This window comes from Gorilla gorilla, chromosome 1, assembly GCF_029281585.2.
Source record: "Gorilla gorilla gorilla isolate KB3781 chromosome 1, NHGRI_mGorGor1-v2.1_pri, whole genome shotgun sequence".
Taxonomy (NCBI): domain Eukaryota; kingdom Metazoa; phylum Chordata; class Mammalia; order Primates; family Hominidae; genus Gorilla; species Gorilla gorilla.
The window spans coordinates 71,118,060-71,131,042 of NC_073224.2; the positions used below are offsets into that span (position 1 = coordinate 71,118,060).

Sequence of the window (12,983 nt, forward strand, 5' to 3'; positions counted from 1 at the left end):
CTGGCTTCATAAAATGAGTTAGGGAGGATTCCATCTTTTTCTATTGACTGGAATAGTTTCAGAAGGAATGGTACCAGCTCCTCCTTGTACCTCTGGTAGAATTCGGCTGTGAATCTGTCTGGTCCTGGACTTTTTTTGGTTGGCAAGCTATTAATTATTGCCTCAATTTCAGATCCTGTTATTGGTCTATTCAGAGATTCAACTTCTTCCTGGTTTAGTCTTAGGAGGGTGTATGTGTCCAGGAATGTATCCATTTCTTCTAGATTTTCTAGTTTATTTGCATAGAGGTGTTTATGGTGTTCTCTGACGGTAGTTTGTATTTCTGTGGGATTGGTGGTGATATCCCCTTTGTCATTTTTTATTGCATCTATTTGATTCTTCTTTCTTCTTTATTAGTCTTGCTAGTGGTCTATCAATTTTGTTGATCTTTTCAAAAAACCAGCTCCTGGATTCATTGATTTTTGTGAAGGGTTTTTCGTGTCTCTGTCTCGTTCAGTTCTGCTGTGATCTTAGTTATTTCTTGCCTTCGGCTAGCTTTTGAATGTGTTTGCTCTTGCTTCTCTAGTTCTTTTAATTGTGATGTTAGGGTGTCAATTTTAGATCTTTCCTGCTTTCTCTTGTGGGCATTTAGTGCTATAAATTTCCCTCTACACACTACTTTGAATGTGTCCCAGAGATTCTGGTATGTTGTGTCTTTGTTCTCATTGGTTTCAAAGAACATCTTTATTTCTGCCTTCATTTCGTTATGTACCCAGTGGTCATTCAGGGGCAGGTTGTTCAGTTTCCATGTTGTTGAGGGGTTTTGAGTGAGTTTCTTAATCCTGAGTTCTAGTTTGATTGCGCTGTGGTCTGAGAGACAGTTTGTTATAATTTCTGTTCTTTTACATTTGCTGAGGAGTGCTTTACTTCCAACTATGTGGTCAGTTTTGGAATAGGTGTGGTGTGGTGCTGAAAAGAATGTATATTCTGTTGATTTGGGGTGGAGAGTTCTGTAGATGTCTATTAGGTGTGCTTGGTGCACAGCTGAGTTCAGTTCCTGGATATCCTTGTTAAATTTCTGTCTCATTGATCTGTCTAATGTTGACAGTGGGGTGTTAAAGTCTCCCATTATTATTGTGTGGGAGTCTAAGTCTCTTTGTAGGTCTCTAAGGACTTGCTTCATGAATTTGGTGCTCCTGTATTGGGTGCATATATACTTAGGATAGTTAGTTCTTCCTGTTGAATTCATCCCTTTACCATCATGTAATGGCCTTCTTTGTCTCTTTTGATCTTTGTTGGTTTAAAGTCTGTTTTATCAGAGACTAGGATTGCAACCCCTGCCTTTTTTTGTTTTCCATTTGCTTGGTAGATCTTCCTCCATCCCTTTATTTTGAGCCTATGTGTGTCTCTGCACATGAGATGGGTTCCTGAATACAGCACACTGATGGGTCTTGACTCTTTATCCAATGTGCCAGTCTGCACCTTTTAATTAGAGCATTTAGCCCATTTATATTTAAGGTATTGTTATGTGTGAATTTGATCCTGTCATTATGATGTTAGCTGGTATTTTGCTCGTTAGTTGATGCAGTTTCTTCCTAACCTTGATGGTCTTTACAATTTGGCATGTTTTTGCAGTGGCTGGTACAGGTTGTTCCTTTCCATGTTTAGTGCTTCCTTCAGGAGCTCTTTTAGGGCAGGCCTGGTGGTGACAAAATCTCTCAGCATTTGCTTGTCTGTAAAGGATTTTATTTCTCCTTCACTTATGAAGCTTAGTTTGGCTGGATATGAAATTCTGGGTTGAAAATTCTTTTCTTTAAGAATGTTGAATATTGTCCCCCACTCTCTTCTGGCTTGTAGAGTCTCTGCCGAGAGATCCGCTGTTAGTCTGATGGGCTTCCCTTTGTGGGTAACCGAACCTTTCTCTCTGGCTGCCCTTAACATTTTTTCCTTCATTTCAACTTTGGTGAATCTGACAATTATGTATCTTGGAGTTGCTCTTCTCGAGGAGTATCTTTGTAGTATTCTCTGTATTTCCTGAATTTGAATGTTGGCCTGCCTTGCTAGATTGGGGAAGTTCTCCTGGATAATATCCTGCAGAGTGTTTTCCAACTTGGTTCCATTCTCCCTGTCACTTTCAGGTACACCAATCAGATGTAGATTTGGTCTTCTCACATAGTCCCATATTTCTTGGAGGCTTTGTTTGTTTCTTTTTATTCTTTTTTCTCTAAACTTCTCTTCTTGCTTCATTTCATTCATTTCATCTTCCATCGCTGATATCCTTTCTTCCAGTTGATCTCATCAGCCACTGAGGCTTTTGCATTCGTCGCATAGTTCTCGTGCCATGGTTTTCAGCTCCATCAGGTCCTTTAAGGACTTCTCTGCATTGGTTATTCTAGTTATCTATTCATCTAATTTTTTTTCAAGGTTTTTAACTTCTTTGCCATTGGTTCGAACTTCCTCCTTTAGCTTGGAGTAGTTTGATCTTCTGAAGGCTTCTTCTCTCAACTTGTCAAAGTCATTCTCCCTCCAGCTTTGTTCCGTTGCTGGTGAGGAGCTGCCTTCCTTGGGAGGAGGAGAGGTGCTCTGATTTTTAAGAGTTTCCGGTTTTTCTGCTCTGTTTTTTCCCCATCTTTGTGGTTTTATCTACCTTTGGTCTTTGATGATGGTGATGTACAGATGGGTTTTTGGTGTGGATGTCCTTTCTGTTTGTTAGTTTTCCTTCTAACAGTCAGGACCCTCAGCTGCAGGTCTGTTGGAGTTGGCTGGAGGTCCACTCCAGACCCTGTTTGCCTGGGTATCAGCAGCAGTGTCTGCAGAACAGCGGATATTGGTGAACCGCAGATGCTGCTGCCTGATGGTTCTTCTGGAAATTTTGTCTCAGAGGAGTACCCGGCCGTGTGAGGTGTCAGTCCACCCCTATTGGGGTGTGCCTCCCAGTTAGGCTACTTGGGGGTCAGGGACCTACTTGAGGAGGCCGTCTGCCTGTTCTTAGATCTCAAGCTGCGTGCTGGGAGAACCACTACTCTCTTCAATGCTATCAGACAGGGACATTTAAGTCTGCAGAGGTTATTGCTGCCTTTTGTTTGTGCCCTGCCCCCGGAGGTGGAGCCCACAGAAGCAGGCCTCCTTGAGCTGTGGTGGGCTCCACCCATTTCGAGCTTCCCGGCCTCTTTGTTAACCTACTCAAGCCTTGGCAATGGTGGGCGCCCCTCCCCCAGCCTTGCTGCTGCCTTGCAGTTTGATCTCAGACTGCTGTGCTAGCCAATGAGCAAGGCTCCGTGGGCATAGGACCCTCCAAGCCAGATGTGGGATATAATCTCCTGGGGTGCTGTTTGTTAAGCCCGTTGGAAAAGTGCAGTATTAGGGTGGGAGTGACCGGATTTTCCAGGTGCCGTCTGTCACCCCTTTCTTTGACTAGGAAAGGGAATTCCCTGACCCTTTGTGCTTCCCTGGTGAGGCGATGCCTCACCCTGCTTCGGCTCATGCACGGTGTGCTGCACCCACTCTCTTGCACCCACTCTCTGGCACTCCCCAGTGAGATGAACCCGGTACCTCAGTTGGAAATGCAGAAATCACCTGTCTTCTGCATCACTCACCCTGGGAGCTGTAGACTGGAGCTGTTCCTATTCGGCCATCTTGGTTCCACCCCTCTATTTCCCTTCTTGAAGGACACTAAAGACTCTAATCAAAAGATTATTCAAGTCTATGCATAGTTCAGATAATAAATAAACCACCCTCCAATTTTTCTCAAAAGTATTCTTTTCCTTTTTGCATAATTTTCTCCCCTAAAAGGGACATTTTTTTTTAAATGTCACCATGTCACAACCAGAAAAAGGTCAATTAAGTTTCCTAGTATGGAAGCCCAACCTGATGAAGTACATTTGTTTACTTATTTATTTCTCTATTTCTTTCTTTCTCTTGTTACTTTTGAAAAATAAAAGCAAAATCCTAAACTGCCCCCCAACACCCAACTGACTAAAAGGACCCCCTCTCAACCAAGGGGACAACAGAGAAACCTTAAACACTGAGTTCCCGACCATGATGGGATGAGAGGTCAGACATGCCTTAGCATGCGCCTTCCTTATTGATCTTTAACCAGAATTCTTTTCCAAGGAGTAAGCAGAAACCAGCTCTAGAAAACAAGAAGCAGACAACTCATTTCTTTACCATCTTCTGCCAGTTATCTGAGGCTGCTACCAGACTCTACCTGCCTCTTTGCAGTTTCAACATGACAATTCACCAGTTTCACAATGCACCTCTTCCTAAAAACTGACCACCATGTCTAGACCAGTTTTGAGTCACTCACAGAGGATGTGCAGTGTGGGTTTTTGTGTCTTCTGCTTCACCTTTTGACATCAGAGGGCTGAAAACTGCACCCTCAGATCATGCTAACACCACCATTTTTTCAACATGTGACTCATGAAAAAGCTTGAAGCTCAATTGCACATTTGCATATTCTCCCTTCATAAATATTCATGACTTCTCCTTTACCTTATTGAGTATGTATGTTTGGCTACCCTATTCAGCATGAATTCCTGTCTTACACTTTCCCTTCTTGAAGGGCCTGTTACCAGTTTCTGCCATAGACTACACTTCCAAGCCTGTCAGAATGGCTACCTGTAGGCTACAATCCTTTATAAGAAATAAAGCTCTCCTTTCCTTTTATGAACCTCCTCATTCTTCAATTGACAATCTCAATTTTCCTGGTGACAGTGATTCCAAAGTATCATAGAAAGGCTTGGTTGTTCTTGCCATAACTTTCAGAAGTTAAAGTGTCCTAGTTTTTATTTGGAGCCAACTATGAATATCGGACATGAATTTATCTTAACTCTTTTGTTTTTGTTAAGCTGTTTGTTTGTATTTTTAGCTTGTGACATGTCTTGAGATAATGAGTTCCATGTCCCATATGAGAGAAAATCATTTATCTCTTACAGATAGAGTAAATACGCCGGGAAAGGAAAAGTCCAGGATAAAGTTTTCAGTCTTGGGAATCCAGACCTGGACCTGGCCTTGAAGCCAAAGGACTCTTGGCAGCTGAAGAATATTCTGTAATTTTTGGTTCATTTGCCTTCCCCCTCCAGGGTAGAACCTGTGTCTTCATACTTTCAGCACACAACAGTACCTACCATATACTAGATCCACAATAACTGTGCTGTGAAAAACAATGAATGAATAGATGGATAAATGGAGGGAGGGAGGGAGGGAAGGATGTCTGTTATGAGGACCTGGAGGGAACGTGAGTGGGACAATTTTCCTACTTCATAATTTTGGCAATAGAATATGTTTCTGTACTAAATTCTCAACTCCTGAATTTCCCACAAAGCTCATAATTTATATATATATATATATATACACACACATATATATTTATACACATATATATACATACACATATATATATTTCATTCCAGAAGTCTGCTCTTCATATTTTACCTATAAAATTTGCTTATTGTTTTGTGTATGTTCCTTTGCTTTAATAATTAAAGTAGAAATATTGTAGCTGAGAATATAAGAAAATGTATAGTTAAAGTGAATTTACAGAAATAACAACTGATTGCAAGAAATATATCATTTTAGCCTGTAATCCCAGCAGTCTGGGAGGCCAAGGTGGAAGGATTACTTGAAGCCAGAAGCTCAAGACCAGCCTGGGCAACAAAGCATTTCTACAAAATGTTAAAAAATTAGTCAGGCATGATGGTGTGCACCTGTAGTCCTAGCCACTCATGAGGCTGAGATAGGAGAATCACTTGAACCAAGGAATTTGAAACTGCAGTGAGCTATGATTATACAACTGCACTCCAGTCTGGGCAACATGAGACCTCATCTTTATTAATAATAATTATGAATAAAATAAAAAAAATTTTTTAAAGAGATACGTTATTTTAGTTACTGGGAATAGCTATAAACAGGAATATGCAAGAAAACAATTTAGAGAAAATAAAAAAGAAGCTGAGTGGGTTGGAACAGCAGCAGGGAAGCACTGACAAGGGAAAAATTTCCATCACTAGCTACAATATTGCCTAGCTTGCGGAAATCAGTTAAGTTATAATTTCCAAGTTCCTCATTAACAAAATAATAAAAATAATATCTATTTTGCAAAACACACAAAATTGGAGTAAGGATCCAAATTAGATGATGTTCAAGAATTAATCTATTAGCTTCCCTTTTTCATGTTTCTCATGAGCAAGAATTCTATTTCATTTACTTTTGTACCCACAGTTTCTAACACATGCTATATTAGTCTGTTCTCACACTGCCAATAAAGACATACCTGAGACTGGGTAATTTGTAAAGAAAAAGAGGTTTCGTGGACTCACAATTCCACATGGCTGGAGAGGCCTCACAATCATGGCAGAAGGCAAAGGAGGAGCAAAGGTATGTCTTACGTGGCTGCAGGCAAGGGAGCATGTGCACAAGAACCACCCTTTATAAAACCATCAGATCTCACTATCAGGAGAACAGCACAGGAGAAACCCGCCCCCATGATTCAATTACCTCCCACCAGGTCCCTCCCACGACATGTGGGGATTATGGGAGCTACAATTCAGGATGAGAGTTGGGGGGGGACACAGCCAAACCATATCACATGCCCAGTATGTAAATGCATGAAAGTTGTTTAAGGTGTTTTAATCATTAGGCCATAGATTGTCAAGTTGAGATCAGAGAAGAAATGCCAAAAACGAACAGCAAATTTTTCCAGGTCAACGTTGGTCTCTTTCTGTGTGTGCATGAGTGTAGTAATAAAAGAGAAAGGAAAAGAGAGGAAATTAGGGCAGTTTCAGTAGGGTGGTCAAAGCATTATCAAAAAGAGATATAGCTGGCCTAAGCAACATGGTAAAACCCAAACTCTACAAAAAATAGAAATATTAGTTGGATGTGGTGGCATGCACCTGTAGTCCCAGCTACTCAGGAGGCTGAAGTGAGAGGATCACCTGAGCCCGGGAGTTCGAGGCTGCAGTGAGCCATGATTGTGCTTCTGCACTCCAGCCTGGGTGACAGAGTGAGACACTGTCTAAAAAAAAATAGAAGACACATAGTTGCCTGATTTCTTATGACAGTGGCATTAAAGACAATGTGAGGGGAAGACCGATTCCATTTGTAAAGGAGGAAGATCCAGCTGTCTGAAGGTAGTGAGTTATCTCATTTGATTATTCAGTCAGTTACACATCCAACTCCTTGTTCTACTCTTTCCCCGTTTCTCAGTACTACACTTGACTAATTTTTAAAAAAAAGGAAAAGGAGGAAAAACAGAGAAACAAGGGAAAGGCATCCCCTCCCCCACTTCTCACCTTTCTTATCCATTTATCCAATGTATGCTCTTTTGTCCCATCATGTCCCATCTCCTGAGTGATGCTCTTCCCAATGGTTTTATTCCATACCGATTTCTATGTTCTCTCAACTCCTAAATTTTTTTTTAATGATTTCCACCTCTCTGTTTGGCATGTACCCCCTGCTATTTTCTCATTGCTTCACCTCTCTGACGTTTTGTCAGAGTCTGCTAATTGTCTGTCAAACTCCATTTTTCCCTTCTTTTATGGTTCCTATACCCTCTTGCAGTTAGGCACCTAAATGATTATGTTCTTTACAACGGAAAGGAAGTGGAAGTAATGTATGCCACTGTCAGGCTGGGCCCATAAAACCTCCCAGCAGTATCTTTCCACGTTGTTCCCCCTTCCTGAAAGCTGAATGATGTCAGTGAAGACCAGAGCAACATGTTGAAGATGGTGGCTTTCCAGCAGCTTGGGTTCCTGAATGATTACAATGAGTGAAGGCTTCTACCACCCCAGAATAATCAATAATAACCTTAACAATTACCCAAGGGAGAAATAAACTTCTACTGTTTTTGAGACATAACACTTTGGTTCTATTGGTTACAGTCTACCCTAACTAATAAAGACAGGTATATCTCTTCTCTCTATCCTCCAAAAACCACCAGGGTGGCTAAATAGTAGAAAGGAGAGCGTTATTAACAATGTCAGTTTGCAGACCAGAAAGAGATAGTCTCCAGAATGAAGCAAAAATGCTGTCTTCAAAACAAGAACAGGTAAGTTGGGCTTTATGCCTCACAGCGTCTGTATTACTCAATAGAGTCATACATATTCAGCAGCTTTAGGGAACAAGATAAACATATTTACTAAAGGAGTCAAGCACATGTGCAATGTGGACACATATATGTAATATACATCCAATGTTTACTTTTGGTGGGGTTTTAGCATTAAAATGAGGTGGAATTTGGCTTTTTGCATCAAAAGGTGAACTATAGGACACAAAGACAGTTTGTGCACAGCCATTATAAATGGACTGAAATTGGCTTAAGTGCTGCAGTTGCTTATTAGAAAAGAATGTTCGCAAGACCTGTCCCCTGTCCAATCAGAGTTGTAGTGGTTTGGGTTGTAAGTGAGAGTTAGGAAAGCTCTGACAATTTGGCTGATATTTCCTATTGTTGGGTAATTTAGCAAGAGTGTGGTTTGTTCTTGTAGCCATAAGAATTTAGGAAGTTGCCATGCCAGCCAAGCCCTGAACTGTCAACCTGTAGACAACTTTTGTTTCTTTAACCTTAGGCTTCATTTCAGTTGATAAAGGGGTGCCTATTTGGGTCTGTCAGATCACATCTCCAATTAGATAACATCTCTCAATCACACCACCCACTCCAGCACTATGTACATAATAGGTAAATGATAAACACTAAGATTATTGATATTTTAAAAATTAAAAATAAATATTGCCTGTGAACCCAGAAAATCTGAGACAGGTCTCAGTTTATTTAAAAAGCTTATTTTGCCAAGGTTGAGAAAAGTGTGCCTGTGACATAGCCTCACGAGGTCCTGATAACATGTGCTCAAGGTGGTCAGAGCACACTTTGGTTTTACACATTCTAGGGAGACATAAGTCATCAAGCAACATATACAACATGAACATTGGTTTGGTCTGGAAAGGCAGGACAACTGGAAGCAAAGGCAGGAAGACTAGAAGTGGGGAGGGGGTTTCTAGGATAAGTAGATAAGAGACAAATGGTTGTATTCTTTTGAGTTTCTGATTAGCCTCTCCAAGGAGACAATCAGATATACATTTATCTCAGTGAGCAGAGGGGTGACTTTGAATAGAATGGCAGGCAGGTTGGCCCTGAGCAGTTCCCAGCTTGACTTTTCCCTTTAGCTTAGTGATTTGGGGGCCCCAAGATTTATCTTTCTTTCACATGCCAAATTAAAAATCAGTGAAACAGAGAAAAAATAGTATCATAGCTACACATCTAGGATGGAGAATAGCATTGGTGATGAAGCGGAAAATATGGGAGACAGGCATACTGCTCTGGAAAGATAGAATTTAGGAGATGTTAAAAATAACTATCATTACTATCATTTAAGTAGTATTACTGTGCTTCCTAGAACTGCTAATAGAGATTCAAAAAAATTCAGGTTTTTGGTAAAGCATGTGGGTCCTTTAAGAAAAAAATTATACTTCTTAAGTTATTTGTTATCAGAATCTTTGAAAATGAAATATTAGACATGTGAAAAACCATAAACAGACATAAATGCTATAGAAACTACTGAGCTGGATTTTTTTTCAAGTACCATTACATAGGCCGGAGGCCTTTGTGCCTGTTGACTTGTATTATTATATGGATGATCTTAGTTTCCGTTAATGTTTATGTCATAATTTAAGTTGGGCTTTTACGTGTAAATGTTATTTAATTAAAAATGCCTCTGGGCACAGAGGTGCACACCTCTAGTTCCAGCTACTTAGGAGGCTGAGGCAGGAGCATCACTGGAGACCAGGAATTTAAGCTGTGGTGCACTAGGATTGTGTCTGTGAACAGCCACTGCACTCTAGTCTGGGCAGCATAGCAAGACCCCGTATCTTAAAAAAATATAAATTATTGAAGATCTACACATTCTCAAATCCTTGGCAGATATGATGAGATTTCTACAAACAAAATATAAAAATTGCCAGCAGTATCACTGTAAAAATCCACTGAAAAGCAATTGGTAACAACTCTTCTTAAAGTTGAAACAGATTTAATATTTAAATTGATTTCTAATCTATTTAGTCAAATATCACCCAGCCTAAGAGTTGTATGTTGAGAGGTCTGTAACCTATCTGAAAACAAGCAAAATTGAGCATCCTGTGCAGCTACTATAGGGCTCTTGACAATTCATTGGCTCAAACATAGATCCTCAACTTCTCACTGACGTGCTGGTAAAACAAATTGGCTTGAGTGCCAAGAAAGGGAAAACTAAAAAAAACAAACAAAAACAAAACACAACAACAAGCTGAAGTACAAAGAGGTTTGTTTCCTGTCCTTAGTGGAGGCAGAAGGAGGTGTTCTAGATAAAGAAGCAGAAGTGAGATAGTAGGGTCCACCATATTCAGAATATTTCTAGTAAGAGATTGGAAATGGGAAGAGTGGCATTTGTTAGCCAATCACAGAAGAATCCACTTATCCAAAGCACGTTTAAAAGGCTAATGTGGCTCCAATACCTAAATCCAGCAAATTTGATTAATTGGTGAGACTGTTGAAGGTTAATTTCTCCAATGTTGTCAACAGCGTGGAGAAAACATTGTTTGTATTGCAGAATTACCTTCATCATCCCAGCAATCTAATGTTGGAGATTTCTCTGATGATGCATTTCAAGATTACCCACTGCAGTTGACGCTTTTGTGTCCTCATGTTCCCCATCTACACGAATTCAACCAACCATGGATCCAAAATATTGTTTAAAAACTAAAACAATAAAAAATAAGAATACATCAATTAAAAATAATACAAATAGGCTGGCCTGAATGCAGTGGTGTTTACAACTAACTGATCACAACCAGTACAGAGTTCTTTGTTTTTTCTCCACTCCCACTGCTTCATTTGAGTAGCCTTAAAAAAATAAAATAAAGTAAAAATAATACAACATAACAGCTATTTATACAGCATTTACACTGCATTATGTATTACACATAATCTAGAGGTGATTTAAAGTACACAGGAAGATGTGGTTAGGTTACATGCAAATATAGCCAAGCCCTGCATGGCAACATTTGGGTCAAGGACAGACCGCATATTGTATGGTGGTCCCATAAGATTATAGTACCATATTTTTACTGTACCTTTTCTATGTTTAGATATGCTTAAGTAGATAAATACTACCTATATTTGTGTAAGTATACTCTATGATGTTCATTCACACAACAACAAAATTGCCTAAGGACACATCTCAGAACAAATTCCCATAGTTCAGTGACACTATGTACTATGCCATTTTATGTAAGGGATATGAGCATCCTTGGATTGTGGTGTCTTCACGGGTCCTAGGACTAATACATTGTAGATACCAGGGGATGACTCTATATGGAATTTATATTGGAGCCCTTGTACTTCTCAACTAAATCAAATTTATTCTTTTAGTAGCTCAATAAAATATCCTTTCAACTGAAACTATAACACATCATGGCACAAAACTTAAATTGCTTTCACTATAAATAGTGGGCAAAGTACACATATAAGATGTGTGTTGGTAGAAACTAAAAAGCACATCCTTTCTATGTTCTGACCTGCTAGGTTTTTTTTAATTCCAGAAAGTTATTTGATAACCACATAACATCTCAAGAACTATTTGGGTTTGAATTTCAGCTCTGCCTTATATTAACTCTGGGATCTTAGGCAATTTATTCAACCTTTCCTTACCTCAGTTTCCCATTTATAAGATGATTAATATATATGCAGTACTGCTTTACATATAATAATAGCTCAGTGAACCACAGAGATGACCCCCCAAATAGATATTCGATTCCATACTTTGTCCTGTTGAGCCAATTGCTCTACCACAACCACAGCAACATTTAAATATTTTGCGGGAATCTTAAACACAACATGCCCCAAATCACACTTATCATATTCTGACTGAAAACTGGTTCTTCCATTGTCTCCATTTTATTTTCTGAATTTGCTATAATTCTCCAATTTAAGCTAATTGGAAGCTCAAGTTGCTTCCCCAATTTTGGTACAGTTACCACATAGCTTTCTTACTCCATTTTAAGGGTTAAAGGATTTCAAATCTGAAATCTTGCGCAGAATTCTGTCTGCAAAGAAAACTGCACAGAAAATTTATAATGGGATATTTGAAGAAAAAAATGGCTTATCCTGAACAGCACCAGAAGTTTCATTTTTTTCTGTACTGTCGTAACTCAGCAGATAATGTTTACATTTGTGTATATGTCCTCCAACACAAATAAGTATGGTTGCTAAATAATATTATGCCATTAAACTTCCTGTTTAATGCTTCTTCATTATGATTCATTGTGATTGTTTAATGCTTCTTCATTATGATGTGTTAGAAGTTTTTCAAAAGTTTATACTTTGTCTCTTAGTGGCAATTAAAAAAGAAATAAACATGAACTCCCCAAATGAGCCACAAAAATAAATCAGCATGTCTAAATTTCAGAATGAGACACAAAGATGTAATTCTCTCCTCAGACCAAACAAAGCAGAGATTTTCAAACTGCAGAGGTGCCATAGAAAAGGCTGAATTCTCAAGCATAGTGAGCTTAGACTTTATAGCTAAAATAGAAATTTCAGCTTTTAGAGCTGAAATAGAAGGTCTGAGCATTAACAAAACATTAGAACCTTGCATTTAAAAATTAGTACAAGAAATTTTTGTTATTGTGCTGAGACCCTTACACACATGATTTCTTCTAGCCAATACAGGCACAGATTCAACAAAGATGATGCTTTATTGTGAAAATAGAATGTTCACCTTGTCTTCTGACATCATAAAGACCACCCACATTTGCACAGATGCTGCTGCTATAGTACTTTCAGGCAAGGCCAAGGCTTCTTGAAAGGCTGGTCATGCCCCAGTGATCAATGAAGAACTCAGGGATATCCCAAAACTCAGGACTATAAGGTAGGAGAAAGACATTAACCCCTGGCCTGAGAATGAGATTAGAACCTTAATATGCCTCCCCTAAGACTTAATTCAAAGCAAGACTGAACCCCAGTGAACTAGTCACTGAAT

The 12,983-nt window shown here is 39.3% G+C and overlaps 1 long non-coding RNA gene across 1 annotated transcript in view; it reads left to right on the forward strand.

Moving 5' to 3' along the window:
- Positions 1-12,748: 12,748 nt before the first annotated feature.
- The window catches only part of LOC109029124 (uncharacterized), a 74,616-nt gene continuing 74,381 nt past the window's right edge, over positions 12,749-12,983 (forward strand). Inside the window, exon 1 of the long non-coding RNA XR_002008145.4 lies at positions 12,749-12,872. This is a non-coding gene — a long non-coding RNA (uncharacterized lncRNA). The remainder of the gene's footprint in view (positions 12,873-12,983) is intronic.